Here is a 23,900-nt window from a genome sequence, read left to right as displayed (position 1 = left end):
ACACAAGGGACTCTGACTACCCACATATACACACAGGACTTTCAAGCCCTTTGCATCTGCCCAGGGGCTTTCAAACACTTCCCCACATACACCAGGTACAGACACACAGTCTTCTGTATCCTGTGCACATATCACAGCAGTTCTTTCATCAAATACCATCTTGTTTCAGAGATATACCCAACATGCCAAAAAAGATGGTAGGCACTCTGAAATTGGCCCAGGGTTCTCTAAAACCTTTGCTACAACCCTGGGATCCTCATCTGCACCAGGTATAAAAAATAGTTTAAGGCTATGGCAAGACATGTGGGATATCAAGAAGTCCCTCAGGAACTTCCCCCTTCTGCACAGAAAAACTTAGGTTAATTACTTTTATCTCAAAGACTTCCAGAACTTTCCTTATCAATAGAAGGGATGTCTCTACACCTACACAGGTACTCTAGAACATTGTCCTTCTTGCCAGGGTCCTCTTGCATCTTTACAGTCTGGCCAAAGAGTTCAAAAATCAGATTGGTCTGCTGTACACTCTACAGAATCTATGCCTTCTTTCAAAGGTCATATGTCAATTTCTTTATCTGCACAAGAGAGTATAGGAACTTCTCTTTCTTCCCAAGACTCTCTTGGGTGTTTTCAGTCTTCCCAAAATGTTCAACATAAAAATCCTGTTTCGCACTCTTCAGGATCCATGCCTTCTTCAAAAGGGCACATGGTAATATGTTTATCTGGACAAGGGTCTGTAGGACCTACATCATCTGCGTCAGGGCTTTGGGTAATTTCCTTATCTGTTAAAGTTAATTCAAGGCATTTGTTATGCAATCAAGAAGATGGAGGACCTTGCGTGTCTTCCAAGGGGATTCTGAAAGTATTCACCTGTATTGGAGGCAGTCTAGGAATATCCTACTCTTCATCAGGTGATTTGGGGTGAGTCTAGGGGATCTTTTCCATCTGACCAAATACATTTAGGAGCATCAGTACATGTCGTATTGTCTCTGATAATTCCCCACCTGAACAAGGTATTGAAAGAACATACACATCTGCCAAAGTGGCTCTGAAATATTCACCTGCTACCCAGGACAATGCTTTCCATATCTGCCCAGGGTGCTGTTTGTGTTTCTGATTCTAATTAAATGCTCAGGGATCATCAACATCTCTCCTGGAAACTATCCTGTCATCTCCATATTCTCAAGGTTCACTGGGAACTATGCCATTAGGTACTGGTGACCTTAGAATCTGTGTTATCAGGCCAATTGTTTCCAGAATTGTTTATCTTTTCTCAAGGGTCTCTTGGAGCTTTATTGCCTCAAAAATGGGTATTTAGGAAATTTGTCAGCTACCCAAAGGGCTCTGGGAATTTCTACATCTGGAAAAGAGGACATAAGATATTTAAAACCTTATCAAAAGATTCAAAAATGTCTACATCTTCCCAAGAGTTTCTAGACCCTCTGTAGCCCAGGAGGCTTTAACATATTCATCATGTGCTCCAGGAGTCCATGGACTTTAGCCATATTCATGAGGTAGTTGAGGAATATTTCCATCTTCCCAATATGCTCTTGAAAAAGGATCATTTGCCAAATGGACTGTAGAACTTTCACTATCAGCTCAAAGTGTTCTAGAGAGTCATGCTCCTTTGTAGGGTAATGTGGGTCCTTCCCAATTTATCCTAAAACATCAAAATTTTTACCATATTCCTATGAAATTTACAAAACTTCTGATTCTATCTTATGGGTGCTAGAAACTTGGGTGTCTATTAAGGAGACACTGATAACTGTTCAGTGTACTGTTGGCCCTTTCATATTTGACCAAGTGATAATAGAACACCAAAGTTGCACCAGGTAATTCTGAACTTTTCCACATTTGGCCAAGAGGCTTTGAAATCTGCTCCATCTCAAAGGGGCTTTTAAGAAAATTTTTTTATACATCAACTTTTTCAGAAAATATCATATGGAAGAAATTCAGTATCTATACAAGGGCATCTGGGGCTGTATATATTAACACAAGAAACTCTTGAAATTTTTCCATCTGCTCATGGGACTCCACATCACTCTTTGTCATCCCAAGAGGCAGTAGGATCTTCTGTGAAACAAAATGCTTTAGGACTTTCATCCTCTGATACAGCAGATCTTGTACTCTCTGAATCTTCCCTGGGGATAGTACAAACATCACTATGTACTCAAAGCACTCTAGAAATATCATTTGTTCCCCATGAGATGATAGAGCATTCACCATCTGCCCAAGATTCCCTGGCTTGGACTGCCAACTCCTTCAGTGCAGATTCTGCAACCTTTATCACCTTTTATCACTTACTCTGGAGACATTAGAACCTTTGATGTCTACCCAAGCCAACTGAAAGACTTCAGAACCTGTGCCACGGACTCTAGGAACTTTACCATTTGGACCAGATTTTCTGGGACTTTTGAAATATCATGAGGGTGGGCTGGGCCTTTCAGTATCTGACCAAGGGATTCTGGGAATATCCATACTTCTGCAAGAAACTCTCAGACATTTTAAAACAGCCCCCAGACCTCTAGTACCTATATGTTCTACACAGAAGACTGTAGGGACTTTCTTTTCAACAGAGATTCTGGGACTGCCCATTTGTGCACAGGGAGAATGTGTTCCTCTCACTTCTCATGAAGACTGCCTGAGACATTCCCCTTGTTTCAAAATAAGCCCTAGACTTTCTAATTATCCCACAAGGATATTGAGAAATGTGCCATTTCCTGTAGGGGATATCAGATATTCCCTTTCAGAACTCAAAGGCTTAAAATCTATTTGTTTTGCCAAAAGTAGGCTCATATTTCCCCAGTATGTAAAAAAGGACTTAAGCTCTACCTCTACTCTTCCAAGGAGTGCCTCACCCCCAATATCACCAGAATTAAGCTGCATATATAGTACCCCAGCTAAGGAAGATATCAGATATTAAACATCTCCAATTACATGAGGTGGCTCCAGGCCTTCTAATTTGAAGAAGTAAACAAGATCAAAATCTGTGCCATCAGATGAAGGCTCAAAAGTTTGCCATTTTTTTGAAAAGGGGGAAAGAGCTTCCATTTCTGACAAAAAGGGTGGAAAGCTTAAAACTGAGCAAAGTGGGTGCCTTTTCATTTCTTCTTCTGCCATGAGATTTTGCATATCCTCAAGATCTCATTCAAAGTGCCTTAGAGGTCCTCTATCTCCCCAAGATATCCCTAGATGGTCCAAATCTACAAAAACCAGATTGAAAAAGTCCCTCTATACCAACAAGACTTTCAAAATTCTCATTCAGAATGGGAGGGCTGCAAACTATTCTCTTCAACAAAGAGAGGGATCAGATATTCATCTGCCAAAGGGGGCCAGAAACCCAAATAACAAGAGAATATAGCACCTTCCATCTCTACAGAGGAGAGTGTGCGGACTACTCCAATTCATGAAGAGAACCTCAGACATTAAAATTCTTCAGGGGACAGCCAGACATTCTTCTTCTACTAGAATAAAATCAAGGCATAGCCCTTATAATCAAGGAGCCATCCAAACTTCTCCTGCAGACCAAGAAGACTTCAAGCCATCTCCAGATGAAGACAGTCACCATGGGGATGTCAAAACTTGCTCATCTCCCCAAGGGAATGACAGATGCCTGGATTCTATGGAAGAGGGCTTGAAACATGCAAGTTCTGTCAAAAAGAGAGAAAGAAACCATGTGCCAAAACATGGCACTACTTCCAGTATGATGGGGACTCACCAATTCCAAAATGGAAGGCCACATCATTCCCTGCTATCCAATCAAAATGCAGGCATTCTATATCTCTAGCAGACTTGAGATCTTCTCTTTCTTACCAAGGGAGAGATACAGCCTTCCAGTGTGAATATCCCCCCTCCCCAGTGTAATGCTTCTGTCCTTGGAGGATACAGATATTCACATTTGGTGTCATGTAGACTCAAACGGATCTCACTGCAAAAAGAGAGCTGGAGTTCTAACCTTTCCCCTAAAGAAGGTATCAGACATTCTGCTTCTGACCAACATGGCCTCTCACTTTCATATTCTCACCTAAGGGACACCACCAAAGTGTTCAAGGAAGCCTCAGAATATTTCCATCTGAAAGAGAGAGCCTCTTATATAACTTACCTTATATCCTGGACCTCAGAAACACTCCTTATAACCCAAGAGTATTCAATAATGTATCCTATAATCTAGCACATGTCAGACATTCTACTTCTGCCCTAGGAAGCCTGCAGCCTACACCTTATAACCAAGAAGGCATCAGAGCTAATGGGTTAGTCAAATAGAACTTCTAAAGCAGCCCATCAAAGAAGGGAGCCTGGGCCCTCCTTACTTTTTCCATGGCATTTACTCCAACTCATAGGCTGGCTACATAATTTTTCACAATATGCCCATATAAGCAATGGGATTTATAACTGTTCCTTCTAATCAACGAACTGCAATGCCTGCCACTTTCACTCCTAGAATTCTCTGATGGACACTGAGACATTGGTTAGTCTCTCTGCCTTAAAACAAAGCATGTGTTTCCTTCTAAAGAACTCAAAAATTTTACCTAGAAGGAATTGCTACACAATTTATACCCCATGAAGAATATCATATGCTTCTTCTGACTGGTGTGATCCTAGACCTACTTCATCTAACGTAATGGGTGACAAAACAACTCCCTCTGCCTAAGGTGCTCTGAGCAGTTCTTATTCTGAACCTCTGACTTTATGATCTCTGTCCAAAGAACAGAAACAGTGTGCCTGAGATGCTGGAGAGTAAGAGTGTTCAGCTGGTCCCAAAATCCAGGATGCATGCCTTAAATTTTTCCAACTGAAATGAAGAAGCTATGTCCTTATGTGTACAAGTAGTCAGCTGAATTTTTCACTCTACCAAGGTGGGAATGGCCTCCTAGCATGTTGGATATTGATCTCACCTTCCCCTATTGGTGAAGAGCAATCTAGAATGCCTGATATGGGTGTTCTAGATTCCCATGATGATCAGATAAGGAAATGTTCAGGCCTTCTCTAATTCCCACACTGACTATTGTTCTTCCCCTGCTGTCCATCAGACATTTTGAATTTTGTGCTTTCCCAACACAGCCTAAAAATTTCTGCCTCTGAGCAATGAAGTCTTCAATTTTCTTTGTTTGTTTTTGGATGCCTCACACATTCTCATTCTAACTATGGATACTCCAAATTGTTTATCAGACAAAGGCAAATCATACTTATTCCTTCGGAATGAGAAGGGCTTTCACTTTTTCAAACACCTGAAGGGATCAAAAGGGCCTTCAGGCATATGCCTTCTGTAAAAGAATCCAAATGTACACCATCATTTCTTAAGCAGCATTCAGAATCAGCACTTCAGAACCTTAGATGATCCAAACTATTCTGGAAAATAAGGAAGCCTCTGGTCTATCCATTCAGAATCAGGAGCCTTCAGAGTTTCTCCCAATAATTCATGTACACTCAATCTTATCTGTCTAGAAAAAAATGTTCCTCAAATTTTCACCAAAAATCAAGGGGGTTTTCAATCTCTCCCTTTAACATCACGATTTTCAGACTTTCCCCAATGTACAACAGGTCATAAACAAATCTTTTCTTTGAAAAGCAGGAAACCTGACAGTCACTCACTGCCCAAATGGGCCTCACAAATATACTACACAACAAGGTTATCATAGCCATCCTCAGTGACTGAAGTTGCCCTGACACATATGACTAGAAGATCAAGGGATCTCAGACCTCATCAATGTCCCAAGATGATCACAATTTGAAGTCTTTTAGAATCAATAAGTAGTAGAATTTCTGCAAAGGCACAATAAGACTTGAGGGTTATCTTCTAGAACAAGCACAATTTACACCCCAAGTTAATATCTGCATTAATATTTAGATATGCCCCTTCAGAACTAATCTAACCCATGACTAAAAGAGGACTGACACCGTCCTGTAACAGCTTCTGAAGAGGGCCTTAGACTTATTTTTCTCTAACCACAGTAGCCCTAGACTACAGCCAGGGAGGATATCCATGCTGGGGCTGCTCCTGTCTTTGAACAAAATGTCTTAAATCTTCATATCTCTTGACTGGAGTTGTCTGTGCCATGGTCCTATGATAAATCCAGCTACAGAACTGAACCTGTGACTGAGACATTGTGTGTCTCAGACATTGAGGCTCTGCTGAAGTGTCCTTTGAGACTGACTCCCTGTGGCCAAGGAAACATATGAGCTTCTCTTTCTGTTCGTGCCCAACTCAAGTTCACCATTCAAGTAAGAGAGACCAGAGCTTCTCCCTCAGACATTATTGGCTAAGAAATTCACTTTTGGTAACCAAAGAAACCTCAGAGAACTCTGGGTTCATGTCTTGCGGACAATGAAGGAAAACCTCAGGTTGGGTCCAAGGCCATTTATCTTTAAGCTGCTCACCAGAAATGTACCTGTCCTCCATGCCCACTAATGTGCTACTTATCTTAAGTTTAAGTAGGGAACAGATCCTAGGACTATTGTCCAATTAGTCAGAAGAACCAGAAGATTGCTGTCAGGCCTTCAGGGGACTTCTAAATGGTAAAAATTTTCTCAAGTTCTCTGCAGACCCAGAGTCCCTGGACCTTTCCTCTCTACAAAGGTAAACAGGGGTATTCCCCATCTGCCCAATTGTGCCATGGATCCTCCTCCTTTCCAAAATTCTTGCTGTTTTTCATCCTCTGATGACAGAAGCCTTAAAACAAATCATTTGACACAATTGTCTCTATGGACATTCTCCTCTGAGCAAGCACACAGGGTTTGCCTCACCACTAGACAGAGATAACTGGCCATTCAGGATAGAGTTCACAGAATAAGAAGAAAATTCTAGAAACCCATGCCACTTCCTTGAATAAAACCACCAGACATCGTGTGAAATTATCAGTCCAACTCAATTTTGTTGACTCAACACAATTCCTAAGAGGCAATCATTATAGAACACCAAGTCAAGCTGTTCATAAATTCTGATATTGATGCTTGGTCTTTTGCAGATTTAGCTGAGGACTCTTCATGGATTTTCTAGACTGTGAAGAAGACTTTGCCTTCATGATCTCATGAAGGCAATGCCAAGATCTCATGAGGTATGATATTCAATTTAATTTTGCTCAAATAGTATGGCTTCTGAATTCTCTGATCATTACTCCCCCTGTTTAATGGGTCTGAGAAACTCCTCACTTCCCATGGTACTCAGTCCTTCTACCTTTGGTTAAGGAGGCATTCACTCTTCCTTCTGAATCAATGAACATTCCAGTTTGGCCAAAGGAGGTTTCAACATTCATTATGTTTGAGGAGGCCCATACTACTTCCCAAAGTTATGGAGTAATCCTTATACATTTTTCTAAATAAATGGTTCCAAGATTTGTCCTTTGTGAACTGAAGCTTCCAAAATGATGCAGTTAAGAAACGCTGACATATATAGTCTGTCAAAGAATTTGGCTAAACTATTTTTTTTAAACAAGCAAACTCTGTACACAACCTTTCACTTCAGGGGGATCAAAACAAAATCTGATTTTGAGATCTACAGACCAGGCCACTGACATGAAAACTCACTCAGATGTTCATCTATTTCTCAATGAAATTTTAAATCAACACCCCATGACAAGTGTTTCCTCGAGAATCCATCTCCCATACATAGAAACCTCAGATCTAATTCTCTAGGTGGTCTTAATATGTCCCTCTGACCGTGGTGGTCAGGCATGCCCTAATGACCAAAGGAAAGGAAGACCACAGTGACCTGAAGTCATGGAATACGACTGCAAAAATCTAAGTCCTAATTGAATACTTTCTACCTTTAGGAATATCACCAGAAATGAGCAGCCCATCTTGCTTGTGGATAGAAGCCAACAGAAACTCTAAGGTAGTTGTGCAACTTCAAAGGGCTGAAACACTACAGAGAGAAGCTTCTGTATGCCACCCAAAATGCCCCATTTTAATACAATTAAATCCCCTTAAAATGAATGTATCCTCTTCCCCTGTGGACTGTCAAGGAAGTCCCACCAGGGGAAAGTAATATAAAAGCTGGCAAGTGAGTCCTTGTCTGATGCAGTCCTCACTTCTCTTACTAGAGGACCCACTTGAAGCCTAAGCTGCCCATCTGCTACATCTTTGTAGGGGTCTAGATCCAGGTCATACATAGTCCTTAGTTGATGCTTCAATTTGATGATCTGGGGTGGATGGGAAAGGGAGCTCCACTTTTCTGAAAAGATGCAGAAGGGGGAGGAGAGGGGGAAGGAGGAAGGGGATAGGGTTGGATTGGGAGGGAAGGATGGGGTTACAAGGATGTAAAGTGAATAAAATAAATACACGAGAAAAATGTTTTAAAAAAGAATACTAAAAATATGTTAATGGGGCTAAAGAAATAGCCCCTTAGGAAAGGATCCTCCCTGTGCAAGTATGAAATCCTGAGTTCAAATCACCAGCAAAGAGGTAAAAAGCCAAGCAGAGGTGGATTTGCCTATAACCCCAGCATTGGGGGATGGAGAAAAACAGAGTCAGAGATTACCAAAATACCTGTAAGAAAAATGCTCTCATTGGTGGAAAGCATGCCTCAGAGTACCAAAATATAAAATTACTCTCAGCTGTCACCATGTTTGTACCTGATAAGGTATTGCTGCAACTTCTTCCAAATCCCAAGGTTACCTAGGAGTTTCTTTTGACTGAGGGATTCTGGTAACTTCATGTGCTTCTATATTATCTCAATAAATCTCCTTCTCAATAATGGATCCTATGACCTTCCCACATATATTGCCAAAGTAGTCTCACACTGAACAGATCATGCACAGTTCCATAAGAGACTCGCTCTATGAACATCCAGGGATTCCAGTCCACTCTGGTTTGAATTCTCATAGCCCAGGTTTAGCAATGACAGCAGAGAATCTGTGCCATCTCCTTTCAGGTCATTCATTGGAAATCGAATATTTTCAACATGTCTGCCTAGATCTTGACTGCTGAAATGCAAACTAGAGGAAGCAAGCTAGCCAGTGAAGTCATCCATGCCTTTGGAAGAAGGCATAACTTGCCGCCTCTTCTTTCCCAGAATGAACACAAACTGTGAAGATATGAAACTGAAAGATCTGTGCTGGAAATTTTCTCCCCTGTGTAAGGGACATTATCCTCACCAGAAGTATGTATTCTGCCTAGTTTTCCTTCCTTGCACTGGAACTCAGGGTTTCCACTTTTCCCACTGTTAGTTTATTTCTTCTCATTATATTGAACAGAATCTCAGAACTCTACAAAGACTAGAATTGCCCTACACCCCATTTGCCCAATGGGCTCTAAAACATTTATTTGGTGTTACATGGTCCTTATATAGTCCTACTGCTAGTAACTGAGTCTTTTTCCTTCTCATTAAAGAGTAGTCAGAACAAGTGACCCTTACACTACTCACTCCGCAAAAATGATATTACATAGTGCAATCTTCCAAATAGTTTTGTGGACCCATTGTCTACCTAAATCCATTAAGAATATTTCAGACATTCAGTTTCTGCAGAAGGGTATCTTGTAAATCTAATTCTATTGAAAGGGCTCTCAAAACAAGACCCTGTGTCCAAGGGATATCTTGGTCCTCTATCCTCTTCACCAGGGGGTTGCAGAAAGCATCTTATGACTAAAGAAGCACTCGTCTGCTCATACCTCAAACGTGCCACTATTACATAAGATTGTTTTAGAGTTAACGCCCATCTAAGATTACAGTACAACACATTTGCATCCAATTGGACTCAAAACCATCATATTTTAGATAATAGAACAGAAGTTTGAAAGTTGAAATCAGATCTTATGATATCTGCACCAAAGCTGGCCATCAAAATGCTCTATTTTTCTTTTATTCAACAGATATGTGCAGCTGCATACATACTTGGGGAACCTTCAATACATGTAGAAGCATCCTGTTGGAAGATTTGACCCTCAAATTATTTACCCAGGGAATGCATGCTCGTATTGGGAAATATAGTTGCAAATAGTAGGTAGAGGCAGAAACTTCCTCAAATACCCAATATATCCCATTAGCTTTCCCATCTGACAGGGGTGAACTGGATATTCCTATTCTGCAAAATATGGATGGGGTTCTCCACCTCCTGAACCAAGAAACACATTATATTTCCTTTGGTAAGGTTGTCTCAGAACTGAGAAGAGGTTCTCAGGACTCCCCTGTCTCCAAGGTACCTCAACAGGTTCCTTGCATATTATACAGGTCATGAAAACTGTGTCAGGAAAGGCCTCATTCCTTTCCTCCATTCACAAAGTACCCATAGACATTACCCACCTTTACAGGGGGGGAGAGACATGAAGCACCATCTTTTACTGAAGGAAACTCACCATTGTTATTCCCAAGGTAATATTAAAAAATGCTAATTTGAATAATACTGTGCCGTTCCTTGTAGCATAATTTCATAATCTCTCAAGCATCCCTATAATCTTTGAATTACTTACAACCAACATGTATGCTCTAAAGAACAGGGATTCAAGCCTTTCATTGTTGACCTTGATGGCTTCCCATTGCTCTACATTGGTTTCAGGCCCCAGTCCTATGTGTAGAATTACAGACAGGGTCCTATATAATGCTCTTCCATATAATCACCATAAATCAAGTGGATCTATAGTTGCTGTCCATATATGACACAAGAAGACAACCTTAAGAAGGCAAATTAACCAGGGACAGCCATCCAGGCTATTTGAGGAAGGCTCAGGTTGTTGCCTGAACTCTCCCAGACTCAACAAAACATAAAAATTCTACATCCTAAAGAAGAGGTGGAAGCTGAAGGAAAGTGATGGAACTCTACTTCACTGAATAAAGTGGCAGGGAGACTCATATTCAAACAGAATATTGGATGGCATATACCTGTCCCATACATTTGGAAAATCCATAACTTTGCCCAACCAGGTTTTAAAATTTTTCTCTTCCTCTATTCCTAAGTTAACTCAGTTCTTTTACTTCATTGAGTTGAATGGCACACCTCACTCCTTAGAAGAGTCCTACTGCTTTGTCTCAAGGACTCATTTTACAGAAAGACCCTCAAAATTTGTGTTTCTTTGAAAAGGGGATTAACTCATTTCCCTTCTGATGAATGACACCCCAGAACAAGTAAGCCATATGTCACTCCCTCTGCAGAAGTAAGAATCAGTTCCATTCACATGTAGTCCAGCATAGTGCAAAAAAGAAGCTTTGATGACTCTCTTTAAACACAACAGCTACAGAGACCTTATTCCTGCCTAAGAGTTTTAGGCCGATGCCATGGTGATTAATAAGGCCTCAGATTTGGCCCCTTTCTCCAAGAGGTTCTCATTTCTGCAATGGATTCTCAAAGGAGCTTCAAATGTAGCCTCTGGCCATGGGAGGGCCAAGAGTATCCTCCTCCTTCCAAGGGCAAATTATATTTGAACTTCAAACTCATATCAGGTTAGTACCAATCCCTCTGACAAAGATTGCCAGGTAAACAGCATTGCAAGCAATGTGCCTCACAAAATTTTGGGTTTACATCAGGGGACTAAGCATAGAAATCTAAAGCTAAAACTTAGGCCATCTGCCTAGCAGGTGGTTGTCAGAAATACAATGCTCCCATCACTAATTTATAGATATGCATGAATAGAACCTTGAAGAAGCATAACAATTCAGACAACCACTCATTTTCTTAGAAGAGTTTTATGATTGCTTCTTCTATTCATCACCTGAGTCTATGAAATACGTGCATAGTGGGAATTGTTGAGCAGAGTTCAAATCAAATAGTACAATGCTATACCATCCTCCCACTACCCATGATTAGCTAGGTCTTTATCTTTTGCACAATGGGGTGGCTAGATCTTTCTCTTGTGTTAAACATGGTCAGGAACTTTCTTTCTAAGCAAGGTAGTTCAGGATGACCCCAGAAGTTTCAGCTCTGAATATGGGCTCTGTTCTTAAGGTATCTCACACCAGCCTCTGTTCATAGAGAGATATCAGAACTTCACTTTGGTTAAAATGGCTTTTTGGCCTTTCTTCTCTTACTAATAATAAATAGCCCAGACTTTCTCTCTGTGTATACAATAAGTCATGAGAATGCCTTTTAGTAAAGCTATCTCAGAATTTTCAGTGTAATCAAGGATAACAGTATCAAATGCCCTCAGATCATTCCAGTACCTTAGACAGATACCTACTGTCGTAAATGCAGAGGAATGTGTGGATAGACATATATTGGAAGAAGACACAGATCCAGAGACTACTGCATTGAAGCCACTTCTAAGATGGCTGCCATTGCTGTCACAGACATTCAGAAGATGTGTGTTCTAGATTGTGATTTCAGTTTTGGAGCTAATGAAGCAGTGAGTACCAGGACATTTCTATATTCTGAAGCTACCAGTCAACCTTCAGCTTTTGCTCACTATGGCTGCAGGTATAGAGAGTCTGAGGCTATTTCATCCACTCCTGGGAAGCTACCATCTCATCCATCTACTTTAGAAGGTCTTAAATCTATTACTTATCCCCAGAGACAGGAATTCCTCTTTTTTCCACAGAGAAATTGATTTGCCCCTCCTATCAAAAGAAATCTCAGAGTATCCCCTTCTCATGAAGCAGATTTTAGGCTATCCCCTCTCACCATATATACCCCAACTATTCCTCTTTTGAGCAGTGGGTTCTCAGACCTGCCTGTGGTAATACAGAGCTACACTCCATCTGTATGCAGTTTCCCAGACCTTCTAAATATGCCTCCATATTTAGGGGAATTACTAGAGCGATGGATTTGGCTTTAGATCCTTCTGTCATGAAACAAAGGGATAAAAATCTACTGCTTCTGCTTTTCCAAGAGACCACCGATCTCTTCATTTTGTCCAGGTGGTTATCAAGGATGCCTTTTGAGCAAGAAAGGAATCACATTGTATTCTTCTAGTTTAGAGGCCTCAGACATTCCCCATCCAAACTTATGGTCCTAGAATATTTTACTTCACCTGAAGGGACCTCCAGAAACTCCAGCTTAAAGTACAAAAGTCCACTTGGAATTCAGTTTTTTGCAGAGTAATAAATATCCATCTCTTTGCATTTATCTATATTTAGACCAGCAAAGTGCTTTAAAATGCTATCTTTTTTTTTCCATTTGCAAAGATGCTAAAACCATACAAGGGAAAATGATAAGCATCTTCAAGAAGTGGTTTTGGAGTTACTGGTTGTCTACATGCATAAAAATGCAAATAGATCCATACTTATCACCCTGCACAAAACTATAGTCTAAGTGGACCAAAGACCTCAATATAAAACCAGACATACTAAAGCTGTTAGAAGAAAAAGTGGAGAAGAGTCTTGAACTCATTGGCACTGAAGACAACTTCCTGAAAAGTATGTCAACAGCACAGGCTCTAAGAGCAACAATCAATAAATGGGACCTCATGAAACTGAAAAGCTTCTGTAAAGCAAAGCAAAGGACACCATCATCAGAACAAAATGACTGTCTGCAGATTGGGAAAGGATTTTCACCAACCCTATATTTGACAGAAAGCTAATATCCAGAATATGTAAAGAACTCACGAAGTTAAAGAGCAACAATTAAAATAATCCAATGCAAAAGTGGGGTACAATTCCAAATAGAGGACTATCAAAATGGCAAAAAAAAAAAAAACTTAAAGAAATGCTCAAGGTCCTTGGTTAACAGGGATATGCAAATCTAAAGGACCCTGAGACTTTACCTTATACCCATCAGATCAAAAACTCAAGTGACAACACATACTGGAGAGGATGTGGATAAAGGGGATTCTTCCTCCACTGCTGGTAGGAATATAAACTTGTTCATCTACTCTGGAAATCAATCTGGCACTTTCTCAGAGCTTGCTCAAGATCCAGCTATACAGCTCCTAGGAATATATCCAAAAGATGCTCAAGTACCTAACAAGGAACTTTGCTCAACCATGTTTGTAGTAGCTTTATTTGTAATAGCCCGGAGGCAGAAACAATCCTGATGCCCCTCAAATAAGGAATGGATACAGAAATTGTGGTAATCTACACAATGGAATATTACTCAGCAATAAAATCAAGGAAATCATGAAATTTGCAGGTAAATGGTGGGATCCGGAAAAGATGATACCAAGTGAGCTGTCCTAAAAGCAGAAAGACACACAGGGTACATACTCACACATACATGGATATTAGACATATAATACAGGATAAACCTCCTAAAATCTGCACAGCTAAAGCAACTAATCAAGGAAGGCTCTGGTTAAAATACTCAAACCCTATTCAGAAAGGCAAAGAGAATGGATATCAGAAGGAGGATAAATCAGGGCAGGAGCCTACCACAAAGGGTCTCTGAAAGGTTCTACCCTGCAGGGCATCAAAACAGATGCTGAGACTTATGGCCAGCCTTTGGGCATAGTGCAGCATACCTTTTGAAAAAAGTAGGCAGTAGTAAGACCTGGAGAGGACAGGAGCTACGCAAGGAGAGCAACAGAATCAAATAATCTGGTCTTTCCTGCGACTGGTACTCCAACCAAGGACCATTAATGGAGATAACCTAGAACCCCTGTACAAATGTAACCCATGGTAGTTCAGCATCCAAGTGGATTCCATAGTAATGGGAACACAGACTGTGTCTGACAGGAACTGATTGGCCTGCTCTTTTATCACCTCTCCCCTATGGGGGAGCAGCTTTACCAGGACACAGAGAAAAACAATGCAGTCACTCCTGATTAGACTTTATAGTCTAGGATCAGAAGGAAGTAAAAGAAGACCTCCCCTATCAGTGGACTGTGGGAGGGTTCTAGGTGGAGAAGGGGGAGGGAGGGTAAGATTAGTAGGAGAGGAGCCAGGGAGCTACATGTAGGATACCAAGTGAATATTGTAATTAATAATAATTAAAATTTAAAAAGAAGCAAAAAATAGTACCAAAGTACAGTATGAAGCAGAGCCTAGAAGCAAACATCACTGCTTTAATGTAAAAAAAAAATGATATGGTCCCCATCATAGACTGGAGTAGCAAAATATATGACTAAGAAGGAAAACTAGTACTGGACTATAATCCAGATTTTTTGATGAATACTCAGAGTTCTGTCTGACCTGGCACCACATTCATTACAGTGGAGAGACATTCTAGTTTTTTATGAGGACCTGGAAGTTGATAAGACAGTACTGGAAGAAGATCCACCTCATGAGATAGGCTTGGACACTGACATTATGTGAAGGAGACAGATTGCAATTTCCAATTCTACCCAAACAAACATGCTAGTTTACCTCTCTAAAGAGGCTTTCCACTCCCCAAATATTTCCACTCTAACCCTGAGAGCCTTGTGCTTTCTCCATGGCTATTGGAGTCTCCTTTCTTCCCTATGGTCATTGGCAAGACTGAGACCTCTTACCTCTGACCCACTTATCCCTAGTCTCTCACTGCATTTCTGAGTAGTTTTGGAGACATTCACCTTCTGAGTATGAGACCTTCAAAAGTGCCCACATTAGCCAATTGTTTCATACAAATATTCTGACTTCAGAACTTCCTTTTTCATTTTTGTGGGTCTCTATGCTAACAGCATTATCCAAATAGAGACTAGTTTTACCTTCTGACCTAACAGGTGTCATACTTCCCTACTCTGCTCAAAGAGACCTCATATTTATACAATGTGAAAAAACAGGTGGACATTTTCCTGCTTGTCAATATAATATTCATTCCCTCAGGTTGAGGTCAATAGCAGCAAGAAGATCCTGAAATAACAATTATCATCTTTATGCCATTCATCATCAATGGAGTGGTCATGATCTAAGTGCACAGACTGGATGGTTGAACTCAAAAGTGCTGGCCTGACAAAGCTAGCACGCCCAACCACACTCTTGGAATGATGTTCAGATTGCTGAACATCCTCTGGAGGAGGGTGCCATGCATAATATGGTTAATTTTGGTTGTTGTTGTATTCTTATTTTTTTTTTTTTGCATGGTAGACTTTTGATAAGAGCTTCTATTTCCATAGGGGATATAGGACTATTTAATTGGTTTACCTGGTCTTGATTCAGCTTTGGCATGTAGAATCAGTCAAGAAAATTGTCCATTTCATTTAGATTTTCAAATTTTATGGCATATAGACTTTGGAAGTAAGACCTAATTATTGTTTGGATTTCTTCAGTGTCTGTTGTTATGTCCCCCTTTTCATTTAGGATTTTGTTGATTTGGATAGTTTCTCTCTGCCTTTTAGTTAGTTTGGCTAAGGGTTTGTCTATCTTGTTGATTTTCTCAAAGAAACAGCTGTTGGTTTCATTGATTCTTTGAATTGTTTTATTTGTTTCTAATTTATTGATTTCAGCTCTGAGTTTGATTATTTCCAGCCATCCAGCCATCCATTCCTCTTTGGTGTGTCTGTTGTTTTTTGTTTGTTTGTTTGTTTGTTTTTTGTTTTTTTTTATTTTTTTAGGGCTCTTAAGTGAGCCATTAAGTTGCTTGCATGAGATGTTTCTAATTTCTTTTTGAAGGCACTTAGTGCTATGAACTTTCCTCTTAGAACTGTTTTCATTGTGTCCCATAAGTTTGGGTATGTTGTACCTTCATTTTCATTGAATTCTAGGAAGTCTTGAAGTCTTTAATTTCTTTCTTTATTTCTTCTCTGACCCAGCTGTCATTTAGAAGCAAGTTGTTCAGTTTCCAAGTGTGCAGGCCTTTTGATATTTTTGTCATTGAGGTCCAGTTTTAGTCCATGGTGATCAGATAGGATACAAGGGATTATTTCAACCTTCTTGTATCTGTTGAGGCTTGCTTTGTGAGCAACTCTATGCCTATTTTGGAGAAGGTTTCATGAGGTGCTGAGAAGATGGTAAATTCTTTTGAGTTTGGGTGAAAGGTTCCTTAGCTGTCTGTGAGGTCCACTTGATTCATGACCTCTGTCAGAGTTATTGTTTCTTTGTTTAATTTCTGTTTAGTTGACCTGTCCTTTGTTGAGAGTGAGGTGTTGAAGTCTCTCACTATTAATGTGTGGGGATATATATGTGGTTTAGGTTTTATTAAACTTTCTTTTACAAATGTAGGTGCCCTTGTATTTGGGGCATAGATGTTCAGGATTGTGATATCTTCCTGGTGGATTTTTCCCTTGATGAGTATGTAGTGTCCTTTTCTATTTCTTTTGATTGATTGTGGTTGAAAATCTACTTTATTAGATATTAGGATGGCTACTCCTGCTTGCTTCTTGGGTCCATTTGCTTGGAAAATCATCTTCCAACCTTTTACCCCCAGGTAATGTTTATCTTTGTGCCTTAGGTGTGTTTCTTGTATGCAACAGATTGCTGGGTCTTTTTACTGAGGAGTTGAGTCCATCGATGTTGAGAGAGATTAATGACCAGTGCTGTTAAATGCTTTGATTTTGATGTTGGCTGTGGTCCTAAGGTTGTGTGCTTGGTTGCTTTTTGTTTTACTGTAGTAAGGCTAATTATTTCCTGTGTTTTCTTGACAGAAGCTAATTTTCCTGGGTTGTATTTTCCCTTCCAGTGTCTTCTGTAAATGCTGGATTTGTTTGTGGGTATTGTTGAAATTTGTTTTTGTCATTGAATATCTTGTTTTCTCTGTCTACGAGGACTGAGAGTTTTGCAGGGTATAGTAGCCTGGGCTGCCATCTGTGTTCTCTTAGGGTTCGCATGATATCTGTCCAGGCCCTTCTGGCTTTCATAGTCTCTGTTGAAAATTCAGGTGTGATTCTAATGGGTTTGCCATTATATGTTACTTGGTCTTTTTCCCTTGCAGCTTTTAGTATCTTTTCTTTGTTCCATAAACTTACGGTTTTGATTATTATGTGGCAGGAGGATTTTCTTTTCTGGTCAAATTTTTTGGGTGTTCTGTAGGCCTCATGTATTCTTATTGGCCTCTCCTTTAACTTGGGGAAATTTTCCTCAATGATTTTGTTGAAAATATTTTCTGGGCCTTGGAGAAGGGAGTCTTCTTTTTCCTCTATACCTATTATTCTTAGGTTTTGTCTTTTCTTATTGTCTTGGATTTCTTAGAAGGTTTCTGTCAGGAATTTTTTGGATTTAATATTTCTTTGACAGATAAATCGATTTCTTCCATTGTATCTTCTATACCTGAGATTCTTTCTTCCATCTCTTGTAGTCTTTTGGTTATGTTTACCTCTGTAGTTCCTGTTTTCTTCCCTAAATTCTTCCTCTCCATTATTTCCTTCATTTGTGTTTTCTTTAATTTTTCCAGTTCTATCTTCAGGTCTTGAGTTGATTTGTTTACTTTCTTCACCTGTCTGATTGTATTTTCCTCTTTTTCTTTTAGTTCCTTCAACTCTGTTTCTTTTATTTCTTTCAGTGATTTAATTATTTCTTCTCTGAAGGCTACAAACTGTTTGGCTGCATCTTTCTGTATTTCTTCATGGATGGCCATAATCTGCTTGTCTTTAACTTCCTCCATTTCTTTACGGATAGCCATGATCTGTTTGGTTTTATCTTCCTCTAATTCTTTATGTATTTCATTTGTTTCCTCTATTATCCTCTTCATCAGCATAGATGTAAGGTCATCTTCTTGATTTTCTATTATGCTGGATTGTCCAGGGCTGTTCACCCCTGGATGGCTGGGTTCTGGAGATGCCATATTGCTCTGTCTTTTGTTGGTTGAGCTTTTACGCTGTCCTCTACCCACTGGGTTGTTTTAGGTATTGGCTTTTAGTTTCTGTGCTTCCTGGAGTCCTGAGGTAGGGAGAATCCCCTTGGCCAGAAGATGATTTTTCCTGAAGGAGTCCTCCTCTGTCTTTAGGGTATGGTCACTGTATGGCCAGTGTTTCTCAGGAATTGCCACTACTCACCTCAGTTGTAGAGACCTGAGTAGTATCTTTGTTAGGTGGGGGGGGGGGGGTTCTCCTCTTACCCATAGAAGTTCTCAAGACAGCAGTTCCATTGCTGGGTTTCTCATTAGTGAGAAATTTAGTGAGCTGATGCTGTTGTTATAGTTTTCCAGGTACAGTCCTCTTGAAGAACCTGTTGATTCCCTAGCTGTGGGGTTTTCTTCCAACCGGGAAACTCAGTCTGTTATCCTGGGGCACACAGTTCTGTCTGGGAAAGTGAAAGGATCACCCAGCAAGTCTCTGGGCCAGAGGCTGAGTGCTCTGCTCTGGGCCTGGAGAATGTGCACTTAGGTTGATTTGGCGCCTAGGGGCACCACTCTGGTCTGGAGGCTGGTAACTGAGGGCTCATCTCTGGTCTGAAGGCTGGGTGCCTCACTCTGGACCAGAAGCTGTGTGTCCGTCTGGGATGTCAGCTTTGGGCACTGCTCTGGTCCAGATGCTGTGGGTTCAGCCCTCTTGAAGGATTAGGGATTTCCACAGTTTTGTTGGTCTACATAGGGATAACTGGTTGATCCTTGGCACAGTATCTGAGGGCTGATGTAATGGCTCTCTGGCTTTTGTAGATCTGAGGATGCAGCTGTGTGCCCCAGTGCACTAAGGGTACTCAATAATAGCAGCTGAGCACAGCACTCCTGCCTGCAGTAGAAAGCTAGAGCCTAGAGTCTGTGTGAATCCAGAAAGTTTTTGGTGCTGAGTGTCCTGAGCTTTAGACCTGATGATCCCCCTCTCCTGTGTGGTTTCCTCCTGCCAGGGACACCCAGTCTTTGCATTGGGGACCACTGTTCTGTCTGGGGTGGCAAGTAGAACCCACAGGCACAGACGCCCACCCATGGCTCTGCCTTTCTGGCCTTTGGGAGCCTGGACGTGTGCCTAAACTGGGTAATTTTCCCGAGAACTTTTTGGGGTGGTGGTATCAGCTGAGTGCTCTGAGATCAGACCCTCCCTGTGGGTTTGCACAAGACAGTGAAACTCAGTCCCTGGTGCCCTGGGTCCCACAGTTCTATCTGAGGTGGCAAATCAAGTGTGCAGGCAGGGTTCTCTGCTGGAGCCTGAGTTCCCTGGCTCTGGCTCCAGGCTGGCTGCTGGGGTGCCCATGGAACCTGAGTCTTTTCCAGGGGATGTCTGGGTGACCTAAGGTCAGTCCCATTCGTTTCCTGTTCCGTGGGGTTATCTCTCTACTGAAAAATCCAGTCTGTGTTTTTGTGGGCGCACAGTTCAGTCTGGGACAGTGACCAGATCATGGTGGCATGTGGCTCTGGGCAGAACTGGGATCTCTTCTGAGGTTTAGCCAGGTGAGTTAAAGCTGATTGAATCCCCCACCATGGGGTATTCTCTCACCTGGGAAACACAATCGCTTGTGATTTATGGCCTGGAGTTCTGCTTGCTGGTCACTGTGATGATCCTGCTGTGCTGCTGCTCAGAATGAGAGTCCTCCCAGCACTGCCATCTTGCCCCACAACGAGCATTTCTTTAAGTGTTTGTCTGCCATTTGATGTTCCTTTATTGAGAATTCTCTGTTTAGCTCCTTTCCCCATTTTTTAATTGGATTACTTGGTTTGTTGCTTTTTTGCTTCTTTAGTTCTTTATATATACATGGATATTAGCCCTCTGTCAGAGGTTGGTGAAGATTCATTCCCAATCTGTAGGCAGTCATTTTGTTTTGATGATGGGGTCTTTTGCTTTACAGAAGCTTTTCAGTTTCATGAGATCCCTCCCATTTATTGATTGCTGCTCTTAGAGCCTGTGCTGTTAGTGCTCTGTTCAGGAAGTTGTCTCCTGTGCCAATGAGTTCTAGGCTGTTCCCCACATTTTTTCCCAACTGATTTAGAGTAACTGTTCTTATGTTGAGGTTCTTGATCTACTTCGACTTTAGTTTTGTGCAGGGTGATAAATATGGATCTATTTTCATTTTTCTGCATGTAGACATCAGGTTGGACAAGCAGCATTTGTTGAAGATGCTGTATTTTTTTTCTTTGAATGGTTTTGGCTTCTTTGTCAAATATCGAGTATTCATAGATGTGTGGGTTTATTTCTGGATCTTCTATTCAGTTCCATTGATCCTCCTTTCTGTTTCTATGCCAATACCATGCAGGTTTTATTACTGTTTGTTGCCCTGTAGTCCAGCTTGAGATCGGGGATGGAGATACCTCCAGATGATATGTTGTTGTACAGGATTGTTTTGGAGATTCTGGGTTTTTTGTTTCTCCATATGAAGCTGAGAATCTTTTTTTCAAGGTCTGTAAAGAATTGAGTTGGTATTTGGATGGGAATTGCATTGAATCTGTAGATTGCTTTTGGCAGTATGGCCATTTTCACAATGTTAATCCTACCAATCCATGAGCATGGGAGATCCTTCCATCTTCTGATATCTCAGGGACAAGAGAAGGCTGCCCATTGTCTCTATATCTCTTCAACACAGTACTTGAAGTCCTAGCCAGAGCCATAAGACAACTAAAGGAGATCAAGGGGATACAAATTGGAAAGGAAGAGGTCAAAGTGTCACTACTTGCAGGTGATATGATAGTATACATGAGCGACCCCAAAAATTCAACCAAAGAACGCCTTCAGCTGATAAACACCTTCAGCAAAGTGACAGGATACAAAATCAACTAAAAAAAAATCAGAAGCCCTCTTGTATACCAAAGACAAAAAGGCTGAGAAAGAAATTAGGGAAACAAAACCCTTCACAATAGCCACTAATAACATAAAGTACCTTGGTGTGACTCTAACCAAGCAAGTGAAAGACCTGTTTGAGAAAAACTTCAAGTCTCTGAAGAAAGAAATCGAAGAAGATATAAGAAAATATTTTCAACAAAATCATAGAAGATAATTTCTTCAACAGAATGAAAGAGATGCCTATGATATATAAAGTATGCAGAACAACAAATATATTGAACCAGAAGAGAAAATACTTCCACCACATAATAATTAAAACACTAAATTTATAGAAAAAAAATACAGAATATTAAAAGCTACAGGTAAAAATTACCAAGTATCTTACAAAAGCAGACCTATCATAATTACACCTGACATCACAACAGAGACAAAAAGCTAGAAGGGCCTGGACATATGTCTTGCTGCCTCTAAGAAACCAAAGATACCAACCTGGACTACTAAACCCAACAATACTCTCACAGGAAAAAAAAAAGATATTTTAAGATAGAACCAAATTTAAATTGTATCTATCCACAAGTCCAGACATACAGAAAAAAAAAATATTGGCGGTAAATCTCTAACCAAAGTAGGTTAACTTTATCAAATAAAAAGCAGGAAATAGAGGGGCAAGATGGCGGAGCCGGGAGGACTCTCATTCTGAGCAGCAGCACAGCAGGATCAGCACAGTGAACAGCAATCAGAACTCTCAGCAATTAAACACAGTCATTGTGTTTCCCAGGTGAGAGGATACCCCACTGTGGGGGATTCAATCAGCTTTTAACTCACCCAGCTAAACCGCGGAAGAGATCCCGGTTCCGCCATACACTTGGCTGCTGGCCTACAGCCCCAGCCCCAGCGCAGAGCCACAAGCCAGTGTCTCTGGTCACGGTCCCAGACTGAACCCTGGGCACCACACTATCAGAGACTGGAATTTTCAGTCGAGAGATAACCCCAGGGTACAGGAAACGATTAGGACCGGCCTTAGGTCACCCAGACATCCCCTGGAAAAGACTCCGGCGGGTTCCACAGGCACCCCAGGAGCCAGCCCAGAGCCAGAACCAGGGACCCAGGTTCCCGCACGGAGCCCTGCCTACCTGCGCACCTGATTCGCCGCCTGAGATAGAAACGGCGGATCTGATCTCAGAGCACTCAGCTAACCCCCAACCTGAAAAGGTCCCCGGAAAATTACCCATCTGAGGGAGGCACTCAGGCTCCCAAAAGCCGCAAAGGCAGACACAGGCAGTTTCTGCGCACCAGACAGCTGGCAGAGACTGAGCCGCCATCACACAGCTGTGCTCCAGGCACAGGCAGTTACTGCAGCCAGCCAGCTGGCGGACACTGAGCAGTGTGCACCAGGGCAAAAAAAGACACTGGGCGTCCATGTCTCCAGAGAATCTACGGGGAAGGAAGGAAACTACTGACCTAAATCACCCAATCCTTCCCTAGAAAAAGGCTAGCAGTCTAGTGGGGCCCAGGCGCCAGCACTCAGCTGTGCTCCAGACACAAGCACAAACAGTTGAGGCGCACCTGATGTCCAAATGGGTCACAGCAGCTGATCATTAAATTTACAACAAGAAACCCAGAAACAGGGCAGCTGCCCTCAGGACTTCCCTGGGTGAGAGGAGAATCCTCTCGACTAACAAAGACCACAGTTACCACTCAGGTCTATATCCCTGAGGTGAGCAACTCCTGAAAAAACACCAGCCATCCAGGGACTATACCCAAAAAGCTGAGAAGACATCCTTCAGGAAAAACCAGCTTTCTGCAAAGGGGATTTTCTCCACCACAGGATCCCCAGGAACCACCAGAAAATAACCCCAAACACCTAAGATAACACAATGGGTAGAGGCCAGCGTAAAAGCTCAAGCAACAAAAGACAGAGCAATATGGCATCTCCAGAACCCAGTTACCCAGGGGCAAGTAGCCCTGGATACCCCACCATAACTGAAATCCAAGAAGATGACCTAACAAGTATGCTCATGAAGAAGATAACAGAGGAAACAAATAAGATTCGTACAGACATAGAGGAAGATAAACTCAAACAGAATATTGCCATCCATAAAGAAATAGAGGAAGCTGCAACCAAACAGTTTATGGCCTTTAGAAAGGAAATGCTTAAAACACTGAATGAAATGATAGAAACAGAGTTGAAGGAACTAAAAGAAAAAAAAAGGAAAGTACAATCAGACAGGTGAAGGAAGTAAACAAAACAACTCAAGACCTGAAGATAGAATTGGAAAAATTAAAGAAAATACAAATGGAAGAAATAATGGAAAGGAAGAATCTAGGGAAGAAAACAGGAACTGCAGAGGTAAGCATAACCAACAGACTACAAGAGATGGAAGAAAGAATCTCAGGTGTAGAAGATACAATGGAAGAAATCAATGTATCTGTCAAAGAAAATGTTAAATCCAAAAAATTCCTGACACAGACCGTCCAAGAAATGCAAGACAATATGAAAAGACAAAACCTAAGAATAATAGGTATAGAGGAAAAAGAAGACT

The sequence above is a fragment of the Meriones unguiculatus genome (assembly GCF_030254825.1).
Source record: "Meriones unguiculatus strain TT.TT164.6M chromosome Y unlocalized genomic scaffold, Bangor_MerUng_6.1 ChrY_unordered_Scaffold_23, whole genome shotgun sequence".
Taxonomy (NCBI): Eukaryota; Metazoa; Chordata; class Mammalia; order Rodentia; family Muridae; genus Meriones; species Meriones unguiculatus.
The sequence above is the reverse complement of the archived record's forward strand: the minus strand, read 5'-3'. Positions refer to the sequence as shown.